At 40.6% G+C, this 12,980-nt stretch overlaps 1 protein-coding gene across 12 annotated transcripts in view; it reads left to right on the top strand.

The window, feature by feature from the left end:
* The window catches only part of LOC105691151 (tropomodulin), a 76,452-nt gene that overhangs the window by 20,135 nt on the left and 43,337 nt on the right, over positions 1 to 12,980 (top strand). The gene's annotated exons all lie outside the window — the stretch shown is intronic.

Genomic DNA, 12,980 nt, shown 5'->3' with positions numbered 1-12,980 from the left:
AATTCGCGAGTTGTGCTGAGTTGTGCTACGAGAGCACAACATGTTAATCCGATGACTTTTTTCTCTAATTACTGCTTTTCAACCAGAAGGGCATCATATTTTTGGATGAAAAAATCATGAAAAATCAGAATCGAGCATAACGAAGAATCCCTGCAAGTTTCAGGAGGGTGTTCGGCTTCGTTTTTTTTTTATTAATTTTTTTGTTCGTAAAAAAATCGATTTTACGTGAAAATTCACTCATGCGGTCGAAATTACTGCTTTTCAACCAGAAGGGCATCATATTTTTGGATGAAAAAATCATGAAAAATTAGAATTGAGCATACCCAAGAACCCCCACAATTTTCAGGAGGGTGTTCTGCTTCGTTTTTTCTTTTTTAACATTTTTGGTCAATTTACGACAACCAATTTCGTATGAACTCGATTCAACTCAATACTCGTATGAACTCAAAAGACATAAGACACCAGATCAACAAGGCGATACAACATGAAACAAAAACAATCAGCCCTTTTAAAGGCTACCACTCGACATGCAAACGATATGAAACGGAGCTACTCAAATAGCTTTCAAACAATTCAAAACTAAAAATTCGATACGAAATTGGTTGTCGTAAATTGACCAAAAATGTTAAAAAAGAAAAAACAAAGTTGGACACCCACATGAAAATTGTGGGGGTTTTCGGGTATGCTCAATTCTAATTTTTCATGATTTTTTCATCCAAAAATATGATGCCCTTCTGGTTGAAAAGCAGTAATTTCGACCGCATGAGTGAATTTTCATGTAAAATCGATTTTTTTACGAACAAAAAAATTAATAAAAAAAAACGAAGCCGAACACCCTCCTGAAAATTGCAGGGATTCTTAGGTATGCTCAATTCTGATTTTTCATGATTTTTTCATCCAAAAATATGATGTCCTTCTGGTTGAAAAGCAGTAATTTCGACCGCATGAGTGAATTTTCACGTAAAATCGATTTTTTTACGAACAAAAAAATTAATAAAAAAAAAACGAAGCCGACCACCCTCCTGAAAATTGCAGGGATTCTTCGTTATGCCGGACCCTAAATTTTAAGATTTTTTTGATCGAAAAATTTTATGCCCTTTTGGTCGAAAACTCAAAAATGGCCTGGATCCAAAATGGCGGATTCGAAAATTTTGGAATTTTTTTTTTGGCACTACAGTTTGGAAGGTGACTCTCTGACGACCAAGAATCACTATAGAAACATTATTTTCGACCTAAAGGAACCGATGATCCATGCGTATTAAGATGGCTCCGCGCGCCTCGGAGCAGTTTTGTGAAAATTTTGAAAATTCGATATCTCCCGAAATATTTTGAATTCGGGCCTATCCTTCAGGATTCGTTGTTGGGGGTCAGTAGAGATCAAGAATTTCGAAGAACACCAAAATCGGTGACCTACGCGCAGATTGGTGGCATGTATTTCTTAAAACAAGGTGCACGAGAACACAAAGCACGTATGTAGTCGCTCAATATCCTCGTTCATAGCAACATCAATGTCTTGACGCCTCCCTGACGCTTTTCTTAACTTATCCTCCGTGTTTTGGATAGTCTGCTTCCTCCGGTTCCCATCAGAATATAACGTATATGCACAAGTGTGCTTGTACTTCCGTGCTATCATCGACTATACGGGACTTTGGTTTTTTATGATCGTCGTCATAATGTATCCAACGGTTCGCTAATCGTATATACGTCGTATAGTGTCCGACAGACCTGAAACTCTGGCCACCTTGGTAGTCTATGACTCCGGCGATACGGTAATGCCGTCCTTCGACAATCGTCAGAATTTCAGGAAAGTCCTGCAGCGGACACGGCACATTTCCACAGTCACTTTCGATCACAACCTGCGATCCGTAGGTTCTTTGCAGACGAGGAATTTCCCCACAGCATTCCTTCGGAGGATGATGGCCCTGGGCGATTGCCTCGTTCAAATGTTTCACTCCTTTACGCGACAATATGTCATAATTGACACCGAGCAGAACATTTTGTCGAGAACCGGAGTTGCCACATTTTTCACAGCTCCACGTCTCTCTGAAACTCGGATCGTCTTTCAGGAGATATGTGGCCAAGTTAGCAATATTCGATGTTAGCAATAACGAATTGATTTTTATAATATTATTCCGGAACGGTTCCTGGGGTAATTGCTCGATATCTCGCAGAAGAAAAGCACTGTTCTTATAGAACTTTGCGCAGAGGCCCTTAGTGATCAAGTCGACCGCGACGGAGAAAATGCGGGACGATGTATTAATCACTGTCGAATTGTAGACTTCATTGTTCGACATTTGCATCGCCAAGGTTTGACAGATGCTATCGAAACCGCATGTGTTATAAGGAAGGTGCACCAGACCTTTGCGATCACGGACGCTTGGACAGTGATTTCCATTTGGTATGACTGGCAGCTCTGTATAATTATAGCATTCTGATTGATATTGCGGGAAGGGGTCAGCATATCCAAATCTTTTTTTCCTCTTATCATTTTTATTACGCCAATTTTGTTCGGCAATGAGTTCCGAAAGAGCCGGCAGATCGTGACCGTCGGATTCCGCAGCGTCGTCTGTAGCAGTAGCCACCCGCTCTGTCGAAATATTTAATTTTGAATCTTCCTCCGGCAAATCAGTTCGGATGAGGTTTGGCTGATCAGACTTGATGGGCAACGGTTCTTCACTCTCATCTTGCCCTACCATCGCAAGCTTAATTCGGCCAGAGAAAGATAATATATGCCGACTTACGAATTTATCCACACGGAGGGGCAGCACTTGATTTTTCGCCACCCGATGTTTTAAATCGTTGAATTCCGACTCGACAGCCGCCGAGGTAGCATTCACGGTCCCGTAGCCAAATATCGGTCGCATTACTTCGGTGTATAGTGGAAAATAGGGAAGTAGGACTCTCAACTTCTTGGCTACTTCGGGGCAATAAAATCCATTAACGTCATCGGATTCCGACTCCTTGCTGACTAATTCAACGCAATCTTCATACATCTGACCAGCCCACTGCCATAGGTCCGTATCGGCCATGTCCTGTTGATCGATGTTGTCGGGGTCGTGTTCACCAGAGTCACCGAGGTAATCCTCATCAATATCAACCCGAGTATCACCCCTCACGTGCATCGTCAGCACTGACCGTGCACGGTCTGCCAGAGAGTTCTTGCTCAAATTCGGGCTCAATGTGAGAAGAAGTATGGCCTTGGCGATCTCCTCTATGTTTCTCAAAGTTTCCTGTTTTCTTAGAATTGCTATCGATCTAAGATACAATTGACGCACGCGGGGTGGTTTCCCACCAAAGCATTTCCACCTAGAGATCATGTTCGCGAAATGACACACGTCTAGCCTCAACATACAGGATGGTAGTCGGGTTGGTGGTAGCCTTATCGCCTCAAAACATACGCACAAATAGTGCTTGAGGCTAGGTTGCTGAGCAAATGCTCTCGCAACTGCTCCTAATAACCCCCTATCAAAGTCCGTCACAACTTCCTTTGAAATGGGGAATGACGATTTTTCGATCGTTCCTGCTCTTAAAAATTCGAAGAGCCAATACGCAATGGCATTCGTATTCTGTGCCGCCGAAATCATTTGGAATATTGGCACTGTTCGCGACTCAACTTGTGCCACAGCTTGATATAGGTAGAGATGTGGACTCAAATCTCCATTTGGCAATCTTAATTTTTTTACAAGGGAGCCAGTTGCATCAATGTACAGCGTATTTGGAAATTTCTCAAAAATTGCCATTTGCGCCTGCGTCCAATAATGTATAAAGAACGGGTCAACAACAATCGCCCGGATTGCACCTTCATACTTCGAACTATACTTGAATGACTGTAAACTCTCGTATACATTCGAGGTCTTAATACCAAGCAACTGATTTTGCCTCTCCTCCTTGGCTTTTCGCAGAACTGAACCTTTGAATAGGTGAGCTGGTTCATCATCCCCAAAATCCATCAATTCATCTGCTTTGTTCCTTCTCCATATACAAGGTAATACATTACCATCGACCATCTGTTTAGCAACTTTCGTTCTATTTGAACCTTTCAGCTGCCTCTTTTTTGTATGCTTAATAGTTGCATCAAAGTCTTTAATAACGCATTCCATAATAATTGGACTACCTTCTTTTGGCGCGTGAGTAACACGACCTGAAAAAAAGCATAAACATTCCGGACATTTTGCTGTAACGCTCATGTAAACCCGGTTTCAGATGATTTTATGTTTCTGAAACTAAGCGCGCAGGGTAGCTTAGTTTGGCTGAATATTTTTCCGTACAACACATTGGTCCACGTACCTCGTTTGAGCGTACAAAGTCTACGCTTGCCACGCGATTTGAATATATAGTCGACTTCCTCTGGTTTCATTTCGTCCCATATATCATCGATATTTAGGGAAAACTCTATGCGATTTTCACCGTCAACAGTATCTGCGGTACTGTTACCGATAGATACATTTTGTGAAGAATCAATATTGAAAAACTGCAAGAGTTCCGTGTGAATGTCATACCTGTTTAATTTTACGATAGTGTAAATGTATTTCGGACTGAGGCGATGATCAGAGTCCATCGCATCCGATACATTTCGAAACACATCTGATCTCGGTGGAAGGACTGTCCCGTAGTCATTTAAAACCTTGAAATGCGGCAGGTGCAATAATTGCCTCAATTGGGCAATATCTGGCCGGGGAAACATACCGCCGACGTAGTTTGGATTTTAATTAAATATGACTCAAAGAATCTTCAATGTCGGTAAAACGTATAGTAAGGCAAGAGTAAAGCGTCAGTGAAGAATAAGATATATGAATACATATACCTATATACGCCCCAACTTATCTTTCCTCTATAGATATATATTTCAATATCTCGGTATTCGTAAATACAAAATTCAGCGTTATTCAATTCTGGGGAAAAAACATTCGATAATCAAACGCAGAGTTAACCACGAAGCGCACGAAGTCTAACGCTCAAGAGTCAGCACCAGAATGAGGTATGGAAGCGCACAGTGTTAGCATTTATGGTAGAGGCCAGTATGTTTTCAGGGCCGTAAAATTATCGTTTGCCACCCGAGATTATCGTGCACCAAATAATACTGGATTTATTAGTTCTATATAAAGTAAACACTAAAAATTCTTCAATATATTGTTGTTAATAATCATGTGATAGAATTTTTTTTCAATTTTCCCGAGCGATCTCTTAATGCAATTAATATTTTTTCTTCAGCAGTATTTTCTTTTTCAATTTTTAAATTTTGTTCTGCCATTTTATTTGACTTTTATTTAATAAAAACTCATAGTTATATTATCCCGAGATAGCTCATTTAAATTTACTATAATCAGATTTATTGGTGGCTTAACCTTTCTTCTACAGAATATAATTATTTGAGTTGTTAATTCATTGACAAAATACGTGAATTATTGCTATGCACACCAAATATAAATTTTATTGAGTTGTACAATAATACAAGAAAATGGCTATTAATTGTAGGCAAACAGAAAATGAGAACAAGAATGCGAAATACTTAACAACTGATTCAAAAAATAAGTATGTGAATAATAAAGATAAGCGTTATGGATACAGTACAGTTTCCATAACTAATATTCGCTACGGTACTACCAACATTTTCTTTATGAATACAATTAATAACGATTGTTTACAAGAGAGGGCAGCATAATACTAATAAAAGTTTGGGCGGTAAAATTTGAAAAAAAAGATTATCAGTAAATTATCTTGAATTTACTGAATTATCGTGGAATGGTGGCGTATCGCGAGGGCCATACGTTCAATCATACAACACTCTGAATTATGTGTTTTGTACGATCGGTATGTGACGAATGCTAACACTGGAAGCGCACCGAACCTTCACCGCTGCCACTTATCCCCTCCAGCGCGAATTAGAGCCCCACGTGATTCGCTCTACCGTGATCGCTACTGAATGCGCTGAAGGCCTAACCAGCGCTCGCGTAGCACTACTCACAAATTCTGCCAGTTCACGCTGAACAAAGTCATCGGAGTAAAAGATTGTGCTCTCGCAGCACAACTCAGCACAACTCGCAAATTTCGAAAATTAATTTTTTTGAAAAGTTGGTTTTTTTTTCAAAATCGAATACCGGCTCGTTGAGAGTCAAGGGTCGATCGGAGAGAAAAAAGTCATGGGAGTAAAAGATTGTGCTCTTGTAGCACAACGCAGCACATGTCCTAACTGCAAAAATGGTTTTTTTTTTCTCGAATTCGGTCCGGAATTTCTCTGGATTTTGAGACCAAACTGTCAATCATGGAATTTTTTTATTTACGGCACAACGCAGCACACTTCATGCGCGTCATTTTGCGCTAAAGAAAATTCTGAAATTCCAAAATGGCGGTGCTATATTTTTTTTTTGACCGACGATATCTCGGCACCTATCACAGTAAAAAAATTATTTCTGGCGGCACAGCGACCTGTAACTCGTCAAGAGTTCAGCACAATCGGTGTTTTTCGTTTTTTTCCAAAATGGCGGTGCTACCGAAAAAAACGTTTTTGGACGATTTTGAAGAACCGGTTCGACATATAGTTTTTTGGTTTATGGCACACTTTAGCACAAGCTGAGCACAATCCGGCACAATTGTCGAATTTTTGAATTCTCAAAATGGCGGTGCTAACTTCACGCACATCACCTATTCTCGAAAGCGAGAAAACTTGATAAAATACTTGATAAAACTTGAATAAAATTAATAAAACAAAATTCGGAATAATCAGGGCGAATACTTCTCTAATTATTGGAATTTTATCGCTCGTTGTGTAATGAACCGACGTACGCACCTCTTTAAGATTATAGATAATAGGATGTTATACCTGCAAATGCATGCAATTAGATGTGGCATATGCATCGAGGCAAATAATTACACGAAGGAAGAAAGTAACTCGTCGTAACATCCAAAGTTCGTACGGGGAGATAATATTTATATCGGCTGGCGGAACGGCCGTCCCAATCTAAATTCTCTGGCTTCAACCGGAAACATTTGAAATTTTTTCACTCTGCGGCATGAAAAAACATCGAGGCCCATGAACATTAAATCGACGACACATTATTCGCCTCATCTTCTGGTCGCATTAGTGGAGTAAATTACTGAGATCGGACACTTACTTCATGTACGAGATGTGCAGTAATGAAATTACTTAATACTTGGCACCGACTTAGCTTACTAATGCCGTATCAGCGAGGCCATGAATTTATGCGTACCCAACGTATGGAGATACGTACTCGTATGTTGTTGCATTAACGTTCCAAAAATTTAGTACCAATTTTCGGTTATTCAAACTACTTAAACTTGATATGGGTTGAGTTGCACCAGAAAACGTTTGTTCTCAAACTAATCAGACGTTTGAAGATGTCATTCGGTTAGAGAATTCGATATTTCACAGTTACATCAAGGACGGTAGGGGTTGGAACTCGTGCCAAACTTTTTATCAGCGAAATTGCATCTACATGCGTTTTACAATTAGATTTTGGTGCAGCAGACTATACGTGTAGGAGAGAAAAAAGAACGCCCTCATAAAAAACCGGAGGATACCGTTCGTCACTTATACTGTTCCTGAGGACCGACTGATTCGGTAAAATATCAGCGTGACGTCATTTCTTTCCAACCGTATCTGCATGTCCCCCACGCAGGTCTTGTGATTCTTAGGCAGGACGACGAATTGTGATACGAATCGGTGCCAAGAACGTGTGTAACAATTCGGTTAATTAAGGAAACGCGAACCCTCGACGTGCAGTCCGCGATGTGATTTTAATTTTAATTGGAATCAGCTAACTACATTCGTTCGAGTAGGGTGATCATACGTGCTAATCGTCATCTAGAATTGTCGCTCCACAGCCGCAAGGCTATAATTTTGTTTCATCATAGATATATCGAACCATATGTTTCAGCTCGATGCCTGTGCATTTTACATCGTTGTGTCACTCGATACACGAGTACAATTGTTCCAGTCGGACTTCAATTGCATATCTCACTGTCTGAAGGTATCCACAAAATAATTCGCACCTATCGAAATACGGACTATCTTCAGCCCGTAGCGATATATGTAAGGTTTTCGCCATCGCTTATAACCACTCACTCTGGAGCCCCATGTATGTGAATCTTTTTTTTATTTTATCCTTCAATTTTTTGCATCGCGGTTGATTGAGATTACTGACAGAGATTTTCGGTTGCGAGTTCGATGTCTTTTATTCTTTAGTGTTATTTCATTTATGTAATTATGAATCCCAATTATAGATAGGCCCGACAATGAGATGTTTGCTGCATGTTTTTGGGATAGAAATGTCTTTGATTTCGGAAAAATGTTCCGAGAAAAGACAAAAAGAACGATCCAGATGAGCAGTGATTTTAAAAATAGACTAGAAATTGGTGACTATTCCGTCGGCAAAGACGATCAGTTGGGGGATTTCTGCATCGATGAGTTGCCACTTTAAAAATAGCCACATCATGCGGCGTCTGAGAGTTGGACGATAAATTTTGTTAGCTTGGAACTCAATGGTTGATTTATCACAATGGTTCTCTAATCTAGAAATAGCGTTGAGTTGGTTCGCTCTGTGCTTTGTAGTTTCTTATTGTACCGACGGACGCTTGGTTGCGCCATTTTCGAGCCGTACCTCCGCAGCACTTCTCTTATTGTTAGTTTCGTTTCACCCGACCTTTTCGATTTCGCTCACGGTTTTCGTACTTCGTGTTTTGTTACCAAAGTTCCAGTGGTCACTTAAGCACGGTTGTTTATCTTCGTAAAGAGACGGTCGTAAATTTACGTTCCGTAAATCCGTTCCGCCGGTGGGTGGAAAGCTTCGCTATTTGCTGGGTCAAATTATATTTAGTTAGAAAACGCGGAACGGAATTGAGTCTCGCTTCGAAATGGTCAGGTTATTCAAAACTTCGTATCTGTACCAAAAATCGATCAAATTCAATCAACTTCGTAATCAGCGAAAGTCGGGCGTCGCTCCGAAATTTTTATCTCACAATCAGTCTTCAACGATCACCACCTTTCGTCGTTCTATTCGATAACCAAAAAACAAATTCCTGACTTATCTCAAAATACTCCTACTATAATGATTTCTCCTTTCCGCTTCCCACTGAAAATCTTTCTCTTCTTGCTTTCGGTAACATAAATTTATGGATTCACGTTCGAGCAGGTGTCAAACAATCTTTCTTGTCTTTGTACAATAATTCATAGCGAACACTAGACTGACTAGATAATATAGGTTGCCGTTAGAGTCAGAGCCCGTGCAAAGTTTATGGATACCTCGTACAGTTTCTCTCGCTCCCATAAGATTCACCGTCACATCGCAAAGGCTTTATCAGGTCGTAATTTTCGATCGGACTTCTTTATTGTTATTTTAATCGATAAGAACGTAAATAATGCAAAAATTATCGCTCCGCATGTGGCGTATATTTTACGAAAATTCTCAGCTAAAATATACCTATAACAGCTGTAGATGTCTGTAGCAAGAATGCTTGATCAGCGTCGATTGGATGCTCGACAACTCGGCCCCTCGGGATACATCGGGTGTAAAATAAGAATTCGAAGAAAAAATAAACGCTTCCAGCGAAACAGAATTCATATTATCGTATGTTGCAACCATTTGTCAGTGGTCCACGATCCAACGAAACTATCGCCAAACTTGTTCTTTTTTCTCGCAGTACCTGCACAGTGGGAAGATCGAATAAATAGAAAATAGAACGCATGAAAGTTGCGCGAATGTTTCGTTCCTATATACCATAACCGTAGATATATTGGAGTGGAGAATATTTCGAGGTCACTGCGAAGTATAAAGTTGAGAATAATACGGCAGATATGACGACGACGTTTGATATATTTTGCATAACGAGATCAGTTGCACGGAGAGGTAAAGTTGATCCTCTGCGGGATAACTTGGTCCGTTTTGGTGGACGATTACTCGTATGTAGCGACGACGTAGATGTATCACATGTTATGATTACGTCGTCCAAGTAGCCGATGGATAAATGCCAGCTTTCTCCGAGCCGACATTAGAAGGAAACACTTACCGTACTAATACACGTCTGTAACAAACTTCGAGTTTGTTCATATCGGCGGTAAGAACTGGAGTACCACGTGAATTCCAATTCTATTTCCATGTTTACTAAACCGTAACTTACGAAAGCATCTCAAAAATATAAATACGTATGTAGTATATGAGTCATCGTGGTCAGTCAAAACGACTTTCAGCTATCGCGGTTTATCGCGTCGCTTCAGGGGTTTTGGTAAGAGTTTTTGGCTGTTTGTCGTTGAAAACGTATCTCTTCTTCCATAATAATGGAAATAGATCATATCCGTGATTCATCTGCCTGACCGTTTATTCGTCAGAAGAATATCTGATAAACAGGTTACACAATTTCATTAGTGTGCGAAAAAAGGAATTGTAACATACTTCTTACCGGTTCGCTCTCACCTCAGTTCGGCTTTTGTGAGCGAAATTTTCATCGCTTTTTCTCAAACACTTTGAGCCCGACTATGGGCTCTGAATTTATACCGACGAGCAACCAGTAACTGAGGGAAAACCCACTTTGTTTTGAGATAATAATTAGGTAAATTAGATTCGTACGTTGACCAATGGACGTCTTAGAATTTATATTGGAATGCAGAGCCTGGTCGCTGCAACGTTTCCCGGTAGGGTTGCTTTTGAAATAGCGACGTATTCAAATTTCTAGAGGACCGCAGAGTGCGGTAAGATAGATTAGGCGTACACCGACCGTGTTCATAAGTGAAATATGTAAACATTGCGCGATTTGATTAAGGTTCTCGCAAAATATCCCTTGTCGAATTTACAGCAGCGCCACAGCACAGGTGGGGGGATCGCATCGACCGGCCACGATCTGTTATGATCCACGGCGTGTTTACCGAAAATATTAGAATCTAGACACGACTGATGTTGTTATTTTTGTCAGAGATATGATAGGGTGAATTAAATAGGATAGGACGATCTCCGTCGATGACAGAGTAAACACTTGCCATTGATGCATTCGAAATGAGTGTTGTAAGAAAAGATAGCGTCGTGTTTACATATTTCACTTATGAACACGTTCGGTGTACATATACCTGGAATACAGAGGAGGGCCGACCGAATATGACGTCTATGAATAGTTCGACCGATGAGCCCCTCGGAGACCCTAAGCCGAGTGAATTTTTACCACCGCTTTCCACAAAAATTACCCTGTCATGCCCTGTCTTTGGATCGAAATCACATGAGTTTGCAAACGAATGTCAAGATTTGAAATTAATCGAACCGAGAATAATTGCTACTGACCGTCCTATGAAATATCACTGAAGTCTCGAGTGCCAAAATGAACGGAAAGTGAAGACCAGAAAAAAATTATTCAACCCCCAGAGCGTTCATCCGAGGCAATTTGTTTCTAAAACTATAAGCCAGACATAATTTTTCTTACTACAGAATCTTCTTTTTCACCGTGACAGTACGAAGTTCTCAAAAAACTGTTCAATGAAACATTCATTTCACATCCCCTTCTCCACCAAGATTTACTCAGCTCTTTTTTTTCTGTTTTGCTTCGAACGCGTCAGACGGTTTCAATTTCGATATACTGCAACAGATAGTTGGGAAGAAAAGACACGTGACCACTAAGGTACGAATATCCGTCGATGAAGATGATTCTAAGGATACATGTAATGTAAAAATGATCGCGTATGTGTTCAACCGTATGTTACTAGAATGTTAAGAGTTTGCCGAGTGCTGCGCGTGCTGACAGCAACGACGAACAGCGATGTTATTTGTCCCCGTCTAGTCATTAGCGACTCAAGTTTAGAAGCTCTTGAGGTTCGCCAACTTCAAAGATTTACTATTTATAATTCAACGTTTGCCGATGAAGAAAACCAATAAAATTATTTCGTCTGCTTTATTTTTTTCGATACGACATCTTGATATTTTTTTCTTTTCCATCTCTTTCGACTCACGTTCGACGTTATCCGAACAACTTTCTAAAAGTTTTTCGCTCAAAAACGGAACAACGAGTATAATTGAAACCCAAAACCATTGTCCTGCAGATAAATCCCTCTCTTGGAACATGAATGCGATTTATTGTTCGTTAGCGATGGACGCGGAACGATCCTTTATTGTTTGAAGTCGGGGTCCAATCAAGCGGCGTTCTCTCAGCTCGTTCGTTACTCGGTTTTCTCTTTGTAAACACGTCATCCGAGCTCAGGAGGTCTTCACCCTATTTCAACTCATCCGTGCAGTCGGCATCTAATCTTATTACGGAACATTCATCTGGGCGCGATCATCGTCACCAGAATTCGCTCCTCCATTTGTGCCAATTTTCTTCCTTTCTTCTCGTTTTTCTTTCTTCGGACAATCCGTGAGTTCGATGGTATACCGCGATGTTGCGTAGCTACACCATCAGTCAGTCTCCCCATTGGATTGATCAGTCGTCGCGTTTCCGTCCTTATTTCATATCCTTATCGATATACGCAAGGTAATATTGCTAATTCCGATTGCAAAAATGGAACTGTTGAATGTTGAAGAAAACACGGAGTGCAATCAGCCGACGGTAGACGGTAATGGGCGCCCGCGTGCGGACGGCTGCAGACGTGAGCTTTTATGGAGGCTGACTGTTCCCGTATATATTTCATCGGCGTTGAAGCGAATAGTTTGGCAAACTTGAAGGATGGGTCTGAATATTCCGGTGTTAATTGGCGTTTCGAGTTGTTCGTATATTGCGGCAGTAGTTGATCGCCATCTGGAATAAATATAGTACCCGAAGAAGTGAACGAACTCATGGCGAACAGATCAGCAGCACCTCCTCTATCTCTTCGGAAATGGATCTCCAGGTGGTATCACGTGTTAGCACAATCCGTTCGCGTGTCCAGTCGTGCCATGTAACGGAAAACGGAAGAACGTTACATACGTACATACATAACAAATTTGTTCGATGGGTTGCGCTGTTGTATGTTCAACGGATTCAACGTACAAAATTAAGATGTTCACGCGTCT

The sequence above is a fragment of the Athalia rosae genome, chromosome 2 (assembly GCF_917208135.1).
Source record: "Athalia rosae chromosome 2, iyAthRosa1.1, whole genome shotgun sequence".
Taxonomy (NCBI): domain Eukaryota; kingdom Metazoa; phylum Arthropoda; class Insecta; order Hymenoptera; family Athaliidae; genus Athalia; species Athalia rosae.
This window is presented reverse-complemented; position numbering and strand designations above follow the sequence as displayed.